Here is a 13,344-nt window from a genome sequence, read left to right as displayed (position 1 = left end):
GTTCAAAGTTACCCTTGCCATCATGGTCCATAAGGAACCCGCCTTAACCCTCTCGGATTCAGGTCCTACATGGTTAAACCGGGTCAACCGTGTAATTAGACCGGATTTAAAAAGTAGGGTATCACATTTTATCACATAAGCCATTAGTGGTCACCACATGGATCCTCAACTGAAATTCCCTAATTTAGCTTAACCTAGACTTGAACATTGGGGAATTTGGGTACATTGTGTAACTCTAACCTAACTAAAATACTAATTATACTAAACTCAACTAAGTGAGGTCTGTGAGAGTGCCCTACCCATAAACAAACCCTATGACCATCCATCGTTGAACTATCCCAAAGCTTAATTTTTATTCCCTTTGATTGGACTTGTGTCCTAGGGTCCCACTTTCCTGTGAATGACTGATTTACTTAAAAACCCTATGTCCCCTAGGTGTAGAACCAAGAAGTGACAGGATAATGCAGCATGAGACCATCGGCTGTCCACTAACACTTGAGACTCGAGGTGCGTGGGTGATCGCGTGTGTTTTATCGAATGTTTATAACATTATGAATATACGTGTGATCATGCCATTTTTCATATTATGAACTTATTACTTGTGGTGAATGCTGATGTGGCATAAGATATGAGTTGTGGCTATGTGTGTGGGTGTGGGTGACTGGGATGCAAGGTCACCGAAGGTTGAGTTTTGGCACTGCATGCCTAGGGTAAATGGTGTATGTGTGTGTGCATGTGAGCATGTGTTGTGGGTGACTGGGATGTAGGGTGGCCAAAGGTTGAGTTCCAACACTGCAAGCCCAGAGTATGTGGGGTGTGTGTGTGTGAGTGTATTTTGGAGATTGGGATGCAAAATGGCCAAAGGTTGATTCTAGCACTACATGCCCATGGTGTGTTTTGGGCCACAGAAAGAGGGTTGAACCCAACTCAGCCATGGCAGTACCCAATAGGTACTCACAGAGTCAAATTCTACAGAAAAGGGGGAACCAAAAGGTTTGATCGGCCAGCCGATTTTTGTCTCACTAACTTGCCGATGAGGGTTTCAGAAGGTTGGAAAAACCCCTGTGTTGAACAACAACCTTTGGTAAGGGTAGGGATGCACAATACCATTGATTTCAGGGAAGGAAAGGCTAAGCTTGGAATCATAGTGTATAGAGGGATTTTGTTAAGTTCAAGGGTACCCAAACCCAATGTGGGGCCCACTATAAAATTTTTCTAATGGGTGGTCCTACAAGTAGAAGAAACAGAGGACTGTAAAGGAAATCCAGTTAGAACCCAGAAACTGGGGTTTTCAATTAAATGAATAAATTAGGATAAAATTTCCTATTACTAAATATTTTATTATATACACTGTAATTAGGAACCAAAACTGATGGTGAGGACAAAACTATGATTTGGGAACCAATCACACAAGAGTGATTTAAGTAGTTTATACAACTATGGTGGATAATTATTACCAAACTTGAAGAATTGACCATTGAACACTCAATAAATCAGGTTAAAAATATGGGTTAGCAAGACCAAATCAGGACCACAAGTTAGGGTAAGAAATTCGGGTCGGGCTCAGGGCCCCAGACATGAACCCTTACCCCTTTTGACCCTAACTCATGGCAAAATGTTTTCAAGGCCGGCTCGGCCCTCAGGGTAAGAATTTTTTAGCCTAGCCCTATATGGGCCAAGGGTGGGTTCGGGCTGCCAGGGCCAAACTTGCATCCTTAGCCTAGATGATTTTTCCTACCAAAAGTGTTCTCTAAGTGCTTAAGTAGATCTTTTACACGTTCAAAATTATTACAAAAAGATTGCATACTTTTATCAACCGAGCTAAGGTACTGATGCATCCTTTTCCTAAAAAGATTTATAAGCAACATAATCCACTCCTTCATTAGTTCTTGGTAAAGGAGGTGCATCCTTTTCGATCATAGTGAATACCTTTTCAGCTTTGAGTACGATGTGAAGCTTATGCTTCCACTCAAGGTAGTTTGGGGTCCACTCAAACGGTTCTCTTCCGAAAGAGAACTAAGAGTAGTATTCTTTGATATATTGAAACTCAACATGTCACACCCTGATCCCACTAGAATACTAGTGGTGTGGATAAGACACTTACCCGTCTTATATCCTACCAGGATCATAAGTAGGATTACGCAACTAGACAACCTACTCACTGTTGGTCACTACTACGAGTCTTTATCCTGCAAGCATACGTGACCTACTGCATCTACATGGGGAATGAACTCAAACTTCCCTATATCCTCATGTGCAATATGGTAAACAAGGTTGAGGATCCTAGGGCTGGAAATATGTGTTATGTCAAAATGCTGACCTCGGTGTTCTGTTACACCCGTGGCCTAACCCGGTCTAATTTAAACTGTTATGATAGGTCTCAGACCCGAATTAGAGAGTACCACCGGGTTTTGGCTCACGACTGCCCATTGCAAAAGGGGGAGAGATGACCCCACTTGCTCATGTGTTGCTTGCCAATCCAACTAGAGGGGATTCAAGCCTTTCGATCATAGATGGTAAGTGACCTGACACCCTACCCTTGAATCCCAACATGCACCAAAATTGCCAGAAGACCATGAGCATAGCCTAGGGTAACTACATGTGCAATACCAATGGGTGGATAGCAAGCAATCAAGCTAGTAATTGTCTTGACCACCAAAAATATGCCACCAAAAGCACCTGGGCTTGAATCCGGTGGTCTGATGTACTATTGAACTGGTTCTGATGCATGTGAACCCCACCTCCCGCATCGGGAGCAGCCCCGAATGAACACACACACCCTCCCACACTTTCCCCGTGACTTGTGTTTCTTGTGAGTCCAAGGAGATGGGCCTGCATGTCCCAAAAGTCGAATTAACCTACTTGGACCGGACTAGGACCAACCAAACAGACCCTAAGGACCTAACTTACTATATAAGTGGAAATGAGGAATCATTTTATCATTTCTCACTAGTACAAGAATGTGGGAGAGGAAAAGAAGAGGAGAAAAGGGAAGAGAAAGGAAGAAGAAGAAGAGGAAGAAGCAAGAAGGAAGCTCACCTTGGTGCTGGTTGCCTACCAAGTTGCCAAAATCCTTGTCGGAGGTAAGAGCCACCTCTCCTACCACTCTTTCCCTTCATTTTGAGCTAGCTTAAGGTGTGTACGGAAGTGAACCTTGACCTCCACACACCCAAAGGTTGGGGAGTGCATATTTCACCTCCCCGGTGTGAATACCGAGCTCAAACTAAGTCCGGTAAGTTCTGGCAACACTTGTGACCAAATGACCATCTAGGGTTTCAATCGATCGATCAATGTATCCCAATGGAATTAGGATTTTTTTAGCTTGAAATGATCCTAGGAACACCCCCAACAAACTCCACGGAATAAATCCCGACAATTGGGCCCTAGTCGAAAAGCCCCAAAACCACAAGTAGTTCCTATGTTTCCATCGGAAACACTGGGACAGGATCCGATGGCTATTTCCGATGAAGTATCTGAGCTCTAGGAGCTCTCTTCCAGGGTCACTAGATTCACATCTAATGAATCTAGTGGGTTCTAAACCTATTTTTGGTGACTGAATCCGATGACCCTCTCAGTGCTGTCAAATTTGGCAGTGCTTGTACCCTTGGGGGCAGACCTTATGGGCCCCCCTCTGGTGTTTCTGACACCCATTAACATCTAATTACCTTTGTGTCTAGGACATAAATGTGCATATACCTCAAGGCCAAAATTAAATTGAACACTTGGTGGTCGTACTTGGAACCCGATCAGTTAGAACTTAAACACAGTGAGAGATGGTTGACTTTTATTTTGAGAATGTTTAATTACTATAGAACTGCTCGTATGTGTAGAATTTCCACATGATAATTTAAATTGTTAAATGATGATGATGTTCTATAATATGTTATATTTTGATGAAAATGATATGAGATGTATGATTGAGATAGAATCCGGTGTGGCCAAGGTGATACCGGTACCGTGATTGCCATATGTTTGTCACATTCATGCATTGATTATGTGCATTAGAGTTAGTTGTAGTCGTGGATTACATTTTGTGGCCGATGTGTTTCCGGTATCGTGTACTCCAGGACGGCATTTGGAAATGGATACGCTTCGTGGCCGATGGAAATCTTGGTGTTGTATAGTCCATACTCAACTGCTATGCATATTAGATAGGTATAAAGTTGTGGGTTACACCTTATGGCTGATGTGTTCCCAGTATCGTGTACCCCAGGACTATACTTGGAAATGGACCCGCTTCGTGGCCAATGGTGATACCGGTGTTGCGTGGTCCATACTAACTATATCAACATGAAAGGCATGTAGGATATTGTGGTTAGGTGATATTCCTCATGCTCCATCCCGTTGCCAATAGGGGGTAAGGTGTTGGATAACCCAATGGTGATATGTTCAATGAACCTTCCTAGAATGCCACACCCGTGGTACGATGTGATTGTTGTCGGAGGCCAAAACTTGTCTAGTATGGCCAATGGTTATACCGGTGCCGTGACTACTAGGAGGGGGTTATCAGGGGTTTGTTGGGTGACCTATGGTCACATCCCTAGCTCGATAGGCTTCTAATCATGGTTAAGGTTTGTATCGATGTGTAGTTAATGGCAGTTCTAAGACTAGGGATAAAACCTAATGTGCCATAGTAGCATTTACCAAACTAGTTGTATTGCTAGGTGGATTAATAATCAAATGGATTGCATAATTCGCATCATGGACTATGTGTTTAATTTCTGCATTTATGTCGTCATTCAAATATTATATATGTGAATGCTTGTGCTTGATTTTACATGAACCGACCCCTCACTGAGCAAGTTGGAAGCTCACCCCACGTATATGCCCCTTTTTAGATGATGATGCAGGTACGGTCGTGCTTATGGCTTATGACTCTCTTTCCTCTGGTCCAGAGGATGGAGTGAGCGGCTGGTGGATGCTAGAAGTAAGGGAGCATGACCATGACTGTGCTTGTGACTTCTGCGCATATACAGCACCATAAGGTGTTTGGCGTATTTTTGTTATTCTAATACAGAATTGTGGATGGTATACTTTTGGACTTATTACTTATAAGTCATGGATGATTGTAATGGAATAACTTGGTTATATATATATATATATATGATATCACTAGATGTTCCTCATTTTATTTATGATTCTGCTATTATACTCTGATTCCGCTACTATTGGCTGGTTTGTGTTGTGAGATTGTTTATGTTAAGGTACTAATATTAGAGATCCTGGTAGGTTTGTAAGATGGGTATGCGTTTTACTCACACCACTGGTATTCCTAATGATAAATTAGGTTTACTGGAATTGGGGTGTAACATGTTCAACCACTTCGGGGTGAATTATGAGGAGGAGGAGGCCTTGGGAGCGGATGTGTCGGACTTCAATCATGAATCCCTCAGGAAGATGACCATTGAGGGCACTAAGGAAGATGATGATGAGGTAGTTGGGTAGGATCAACAGCAACGGCAGCCATAGCCACAAGTTAGGATGATGTCATTCCACCACCACCACTATGAATAAGGACATTGTGGCCTCTTCTTCATAAGGGCTGCAAGAGTTGGGTGGGTGACATGGTTTGTTGTCTGAACACCACAAACAATATCTTCAGGAGGGTGGATAACCGACTTGAGAGTATAGATTGGAGGTACTGCATTCTAGATGGTCGTCATGTCCTTAAAGATGTAGATGAAGGACATGGATCTATTCTTCGGATGCCTTCAGCACATCTAGCACATCTAGCACCACTAGTACCTCCTCAGGAGTGATGGCACCGGGATGCCCGTTTAGCCTTAGGGTTTCTCGTTCCTTACTTTCCTGCATAGCATGCTTTAAATTTCTAGTTATGATGTTTTAGGTTTTACTTATGCACTTTTCTCTTCTATTTCTACTTGCTTTCAGTTATACACTTGTTATGGGGTTCTACATAATTTTTTATAAAATCCTAAATTTTTCGATCTTCCTGGAGACCCTCAGAATAGCTTTTTGGCTAGGCAAACCAAAGGTAATGATGACTTTAGGTTGTACCAGTCGAACCAAGGTGATTTATTTTTTGACCCATACTAGCCCGCCATAAGATATTTATCACGAAACATCATGTCTGTATACTTATTTTTTTCAACTAAGTTTAGTTAGGATTTCCTGCTTTCAATTATTTTATATTCGAAGAAAATTGATGTAAAAACTTATATATTCAAGTTCTTTATCAATGAAACGACTTTTACACTTATGCTTGTCTCCTATTTATATATTACTAACTATTAGTAAATTTAAAGTTTTTAATTTCATCATAATCCCCAATATCCTAAAGTTCAGTTAAATTGTGAGTTAAGGTAGAGCATCATCCTCTGACACCATGTTGTCACACCCCACTCCCATTAAGATACCAATGGTGTGGATAAGACATTTACCCATCTTATATCCTACCAGGATCTTTAATAGATGATAGCAGTGCCTTAACTGTCACAATCATAACATTACAGAACCATCTAAAATCATAGCAGTGGAATCAAAATATAAATATAAGCAGAATCAGATATATTTGCTAGGGAAGAACTAATGTTTAGCATATATTACATAACCAATTTATCCTACACCTCATATACTAAAACGTAAACATTGTAATCCACAAAATAGCATCCAAAAATATGGCACCAAGAAGACAACAGCTCTGCTCTCAGCTCCGGGTGCGGCATACGCATAGGTATCACAAGCATATTCCGGATCGTGCTCCTCAAGGCCACTAGTCATCGCCATACTCAGTCATAGAAGAGGAAGTGTCGCTTCCCAATGGCATGATGGTACCTACATCATCATCTAAAAAGTGACACGCATATAATGTGAGCTTCAACTAGCTCAGTGAGGGATGGGGTTCATGCAAGCACATACACAGGTCATGATGCGAGAATGGTGCATTCATCTTACTTTAACCACCTATCACACAATCAAGTTGGGTTCATGCTACTACGATGCATTAGGTTGTATCTCTGGTCCCAAAAATTGCACATTGGTCACCCAGCAATACAATCCCTAGTCGTGATTAGAAGCCTGTCAGTCCTAAAATGTGACCCTCGATCATCTAGCAAACCCCTGATAACCTTCTCCTGGCAGTCATAGAATCGAAATTACCATCGGCGATGTTGGGCTAGTTTCTACCTCTGGAAACAATCACATTGTACCTTGGAAGTGGCATTCCGGAAGGGTTCATCGAACATACTACAGTTAGGTTATCCAACATCTTACCCCTATTGGCAAGGGGTTATAGCATAGGGAATGAAACCTAACCAAAATATGCTACATGCCTTCCATAAAGATACAGGAAGTATGGAATACGATACCATAATCACCATCAGCCACATCGCATCTATATCTAAGCCTATCTAGTATACATACATTCTAGTATGGGATATGCAGTACTAAAATTACTATCGGCCACACCATGCGCTCATTTTTAAGTATGACAATGGCATACATGGTACCGGAATTACCATCGCCCACACTTTGCATCCATAGCCAGTAGCTAAGTCTAATGTGCACCGAATGCATGATGTAATCATCCACAAGGCAATCATAGTATCGGAATCCACGTTGGCCACACCGGATCTCGTCACACAATCAATATGACATATACAGTTCAAATTCAATGAAACATGTGATACAGTTCACATATATCATACAAGCAATTAAATTATCCAAATATGATTGCTATGGCATGCACGAAGTTCTATAATGTTAATGCACTCCAAAAGAAAGTCAAACCACCACTCACTTTGTCGACTGACAGGTGAAATTTCTAAAGTTGGATACCCGATTTAAACCCCGCTAGGCCTCTCCGAATTGTGATTGTCTCTATCTCAGGTAAAAAGGTAACGAACTTTAACACGTGTTGAAAACAACTATGGGGTCCCACAAGGTTTCTCAAAAAAAGTGTCTAATAGTCAAATTTGACAATTCAAAAACCCCACTGGAAAAAAAGGTCATTGGATGGACACTGTGTGCAGCCGATGTCTTAGATGGAGGCTAATTAAGGTGTCAAAAGTCACTGGAATTAGGTCACCAAAAGGACACTATCCTACTGGTGGGTATCCTGCTAGTGACCTCCCCAGAAGTTTAGTAACTTCATGGGGGTTTGCCAGCGCGGGCTTGATCGGCAACATTTTCTCCTAGAGATTGTGGGGGTTCTTCCCACCTCTCATTTAAACCAAACCATTTACGATTCCTCTGAGATGTTTGGGAGATACAGAGAATGAAAGATCAAAACCTTAACCTCCCAATTTGGTCAAAATGTCTCGGGAGCTCCAGTAGCTCACTTTGAGCTCGAAAAACACACGGGGGAGTGCAATGCACACCATCCCAACTATCGGAAGTCATCGGGACCGAGGCATACCCCTCCAACCCAGAGATCCATGATTTTGTCAACAACCCAAACCAAAAATAGGAAGGAATGGGAGTTGGGAAAGTATGCACTTGCCTTCGATGGCAACCGACAACACTTGTGTAGCCGAGAGCTTCTCATTCTTCTCCTTCTCCTTTTCCTTTTCCTCTTTTCTCTCCCTCTCCCAAATTGAGTTTAGTTGAGAAATGAGAGAATGAGATCATTTTCTCCCTTACACAGAGAATGGCCTTGGGGCTTGTTTGCCTAGGCACTTGTTCAGGACTGAACCAGGTTAAGCTGATGGTCAGGTCACGGGGCCCATCACCTTAGACTCACTAGGCGTGCAAGTCATGGCAAAGGATCCATTTAGTGTGGGAGGTTGGTTAGAGTTGGCCACAATACATGTAACGGGATGCACATGATTTGAGCTATTTCAGTATAGAAAGCACCACTGGATGGAGGTGACAGTGGGTTGTTTTCCATGGTCCTCCTAGTGTTACACTTTATAGTATTTTACACACCTTTTTCAATCACTAAGGGGTTCCCTAGAGAAGTTTACAAGGTCTTCCCGACCAATTCTAGTACATGATGGGATTCAAGTGGGGAGGTGTTAGGTCACTTATCTCTTAGGCTTGGAAGGTTTGAATCTCTTCCAGCCCTTCAGGCAATAAATACATTGGCAAGTAGGTTCATCCCTTCCTTCGCGACAATAGACTGCCACAATCCAGAAGTCATTGGTGCTAATGACATCTGGCATGAGACCTATTACAAAAGTTCAAATTTGACCTGATTAAGGCACGAGTGTAACACTACAAGTACATACAAGTGTATTAATTTACTAGAAAAATGACCACTGAACAAAAGTTGAGTATAAATGCAACAATATTCAACAATGCTACACATTTTCGGCTTCCCTCATAGCCATAAATGTGAATTGCAGTTTTTCAATCGTTAACATACACAACTTAGCCTTTGGGAATTTATTGTGCACATTTTGATTGGAAGGACTATGTTGTTCGTTATTTCCTTTTGTGAGGTAATTAACCTTCGATAATTTCAGCCATTTAAGTGTCATTTTCATTTCTTTCGGCTGACATACACTCAAACCAAGTGCATACCTATTCACCCAAGATGGATCACATTCTGCAGAAAATCACCCTACTTTGGCAAAGTTCTCCAACCTGTTGTGTCCACCTCTAATAAGATGTGAGGTGGATGTGAATTACTCTAATCTAAACTCAAGTATTAATCTTTGGGAGTTCTACAAGAGGTCATTAAAGAGGTTCTCATACTCACCGCTGATAGAAGGCCATAGAATCATTTCCATTTAAAAGTTTCACACTTGCTTTCACAATTTGTGGGTCTTAACATTTTATGATCATACATCTTATGTATTTATCATCTTATGATAGCATAACCATTATGATTCACTTTAGTATCCTTGATTATGAGAGACAAATAATTATATCACTCTCTTACTAAATACGTCAAGGGATCACATCCAATATAAAAAAATCAATTTGTAGATATGCGTGCTTTCATTGACATATCTGATGTTTTAATACATAGAAACACAATATGTTACAACGTATCAATAAATACATAAGATGTGGACTTTATACATGGACTCACATGATACTATTCATGTGAATAATTCATATGATATCTATTAGAGAGACATATCAACAATGAAATAAATAACCTGAAATCAAAACTAAAATATGATTTTAAATCAATATAATTACAATTATAGCTACTAAAAAATTATTTTACTAGAAACTCAATTCTGCAATAGACCACTTTGATACCATTTCGTTGGCATTGATCGGAGCGCGGTGCAAAAGTATGCAGAAAATTTTATTTTCTCTAATCATATTGGAGTACAATATCAATCCATTTGCACAAATTGAGATTTCACAAAACGATAAATCCATCAAATGGGACTAAGAGAAATAATTAGCTTATTAGTATCACAAGCATAACACCTCCTTAGAAATATAGCTTTTCCTCAACATAGCAACTGAAAGATGCGACTTACGTTTCTGAGAACTTTTGCCAATATGAATTGAAGAGAGACAAATACTCTATCCCTGTTGAAACTATTACAACTCATCTCAAACACTTTTAAAAGAAAAAATAATTCAAAAGAATAACTAACGGAGAGGAGAGGGATGAAACTCTCAAACTTTCTTTCCTATTTATAGGCGAGGGAAAGGGTTACACCTAGATACCTTACCCAATCATGAAACCACAATTTCTCATTTGGGGTGCCCATCATTGGCGGGTGCCATGTTTTCTTCCTTTATTCCTCCATTTTTTTGGTCATTTTCTTCATCAATTGCATACAATGCAAATTAATCGATGTCGAAAATTTGACTCCAAAACATGAGCACAAGGAAAGGAAAGAGTTCGAATGAGAAGTGAGCCATTTTTATTATTATTTTATTCTTTTCCTCTCCCTATTTTTCTTAAATTAAAGATGTAGGGTTGAGCGAAAGACTTTCTTCTTCTTCTACGTAATCCTTTACTTATATGAACAGTATGAATAGTGATGAATAGTACTTGGAAATAGTAATGAATAGTATTTATGAATACTGGTGAACAAAAAATATGAATATTTCTTAGGAATAACAACAAATAATTATTTTATTAATTAACAAAATATCAATAATTAATAAATTTTATTAATAATCAACCATCTCTATTTACAATTGACAAATCGAATCGTGTAACAATCAACTGCTAATATTAGGAAAATGTATGGTCCTAATGAAAAATCCACCACAAATGTCTAATGAAAAATATCAACAAATCTCAATTAAAGATATTTATCAATAAACACATCTTGAGTAGATATAACTAGTACTCCTCCCAAAATGATACAAATTTTATAACATTTTTAGTCCTTCCACTTTATAACATCACATAATAGACTTACTGGTATGGAAAATACACACTGCCAAAATCCTTGGTCCGTCGAACAAGTAATATTAGAGAGTCTCAACCGGTGATTGGATATAAACTATTTCTAAAATAATTTTGATATATAATTATATTATTATAATAATATTTTAAAACACTTTGTAAACAATTACCGATATCAGAATTTTCCTTCAATCATAATTAGACAACTCTCTCAAGATGTTCTCCCCTTTAGGAAGTGGATACCTTATTGAGCATTTCTTCCATCTACAATGCAACACTGAATACCGAGTGTAATGATATGTAGCTAGTGTAGGCATCAACCTTTGGTACACCACAAATAAACAACAATTGCAATGGTAAGGGCCTCTCAGCTGTAAGAATAAAATGCCTAATTCTATCCCTAGTTGTGAACTAGTTACAATCATACCTAGGGTAGCCATCGCACATAAAATAATGACATAAATTAATAAAATCAATCTTTATTAAAATGTATTTGATGGACACACATAAATATCCAACAATGATAGATTAAATATATTCACATATTTTTACTAAAAAAAATTATATATATTAACAATTTATGCTAATTGTGTACATTTCATCATAAATCAACACAAAAATAGAGGGAAAAAATAAATCTATATCATTGATATTCTTGTTATATGGTATACAATTTCCATCATTTTAATTTTTTTTTTTGGGAAAAAAGAATTGTAAAAGGTTGTGTGGCCCCATGTACTAAGAGACATGAGATGGCAAAATGACCTCCCTGCCCCATATGAAAGGCAAAAATCCCAATGTTGTTGATGCTTCTATGTGTGCTCACATTACTCTGTACACTAGTACAAAAATCACATTGCCTTTTATAGAACCCTCTCCCCTTTTTTTTCTTCTCATTTTAGCCATAGTTGGAAAATCAAGTTTTTCTGACTTACTCGTCCTTTTGAAAACCTGTGAGTCAACTGAGTAAACTCGATTAAGGCGAGCCATAGGTTTTTTTTTTTCAAATAATTTTTAAATAAAATATATATGAAACATCAAGACATGAGAGATTATAGGAGTATAATTTGAGGAATTAGGTCTGATCGGTTTGGTATCATACCTATTCGATCCTTAGCCTATTTTGTATTCCTGGATTGGTATTGATGAAGGGTAGGTAATTGTGCTACACATAGGTTTAGCTATAAATTTATCCATGGGGGTCCAAGGCATGAGTCCCTACGGAATTGTTTTTTTAGGGCTACATGGGTATTTTGGTGTTGAATGGGGTAATGACTTGTGTCTAATATGACACCATACCTCTTTATTTATAATAATGGAGAGAAGGTTCTAGAGAATTACAAAAACTATTAAGCCCCTTAGGGTCCGTTTGGTAACTGACATTTTCCCTAAAACCCATAAAATCCATTATTACAACACTCCCCCTCAAGTTGGTGCTTAGATATCACATATGCCTAACTTGTAGATAATAGGATGAAACATCTTACTACTAAGACCTTTAATAACTACATCAGTCAGTTGTTCATTACTGAGAATAAAAGGCACAGTGATAAGGCCCATATCTAGCTTCTTTTTCATGAAGTGTCGATCGATCTCCACATGCTTGGTTTGATCATGCTAGATAGGGTTGTGAGCAATACTAATGGCAGATTTGCTATCACAAAAGAGCTTTATAGGAAGGGTAGCAGGAACAACCAAATCAGTGAGAAGACCATGAAGCCATAAGAGCTCACAATTACCATATACCATAGCATGGAACTCTGCTTCAGCATTTGAACGGGTAACCACGACTTGCTTCTTGCTATGTCATGTAACACGGTTACCACTAACAAATGTACAATAACCAATAGTAGACCTACGATCATCAGGGGAACCTACCCAATCTGTATCTATGAAGGCCTCCACCCTAAGGTGATCATGAGGAGAAAAAAGGATGCCACGACCTAGGGTAGATTTCAAGTACCAAAGAATATACAATACAACTTCCATGTGAGTTAAGTAGGGATCATGCATGTACTGACTAACCAGGCTGACGAAAAATGCTATGTCAGGGC

At 39.3% G+C, this 13,344-nt stretch overlaps 1 long non-coding RNA gene across 1 annotated transcript; it reads left to right on the top strand.

Annotated features, from left to right (window-relative positions):
- Window positions 1–437: 437 nt before the first annotated feature.
- Window positions 438–5,135, top strand: LOC122059461. The gene is made up of 2 exons (XR_006134050.1): window positions 438–507; window positions 4,839–5,135. It is a non-coding gene; the product is annotated as an uncharacterized LOC122059461 (long non-coding RNA).
- Window positions 5,136–13,344: the final 8,209 nt, after the last annotated feature.

This window comes from Macadamia integrifolia, chromosome 13 (genome assembly GCF_013358625.1).
Source record: "Macadamia integrifolia cultivar HAES 741 chromosome 13, SCU_Mint_v3, whole genome shotgun sequence".
Taxonomy (NCBI): Eukaryota; Viridiplantae; Streptophyta; class Magnoliopsida; order Proteales; family Proteaceae; genus Macadamia; species Macadamia integrifolia.
This window is presented reverse-complemented; position numbering and strand designations above follow the sequence as displayed.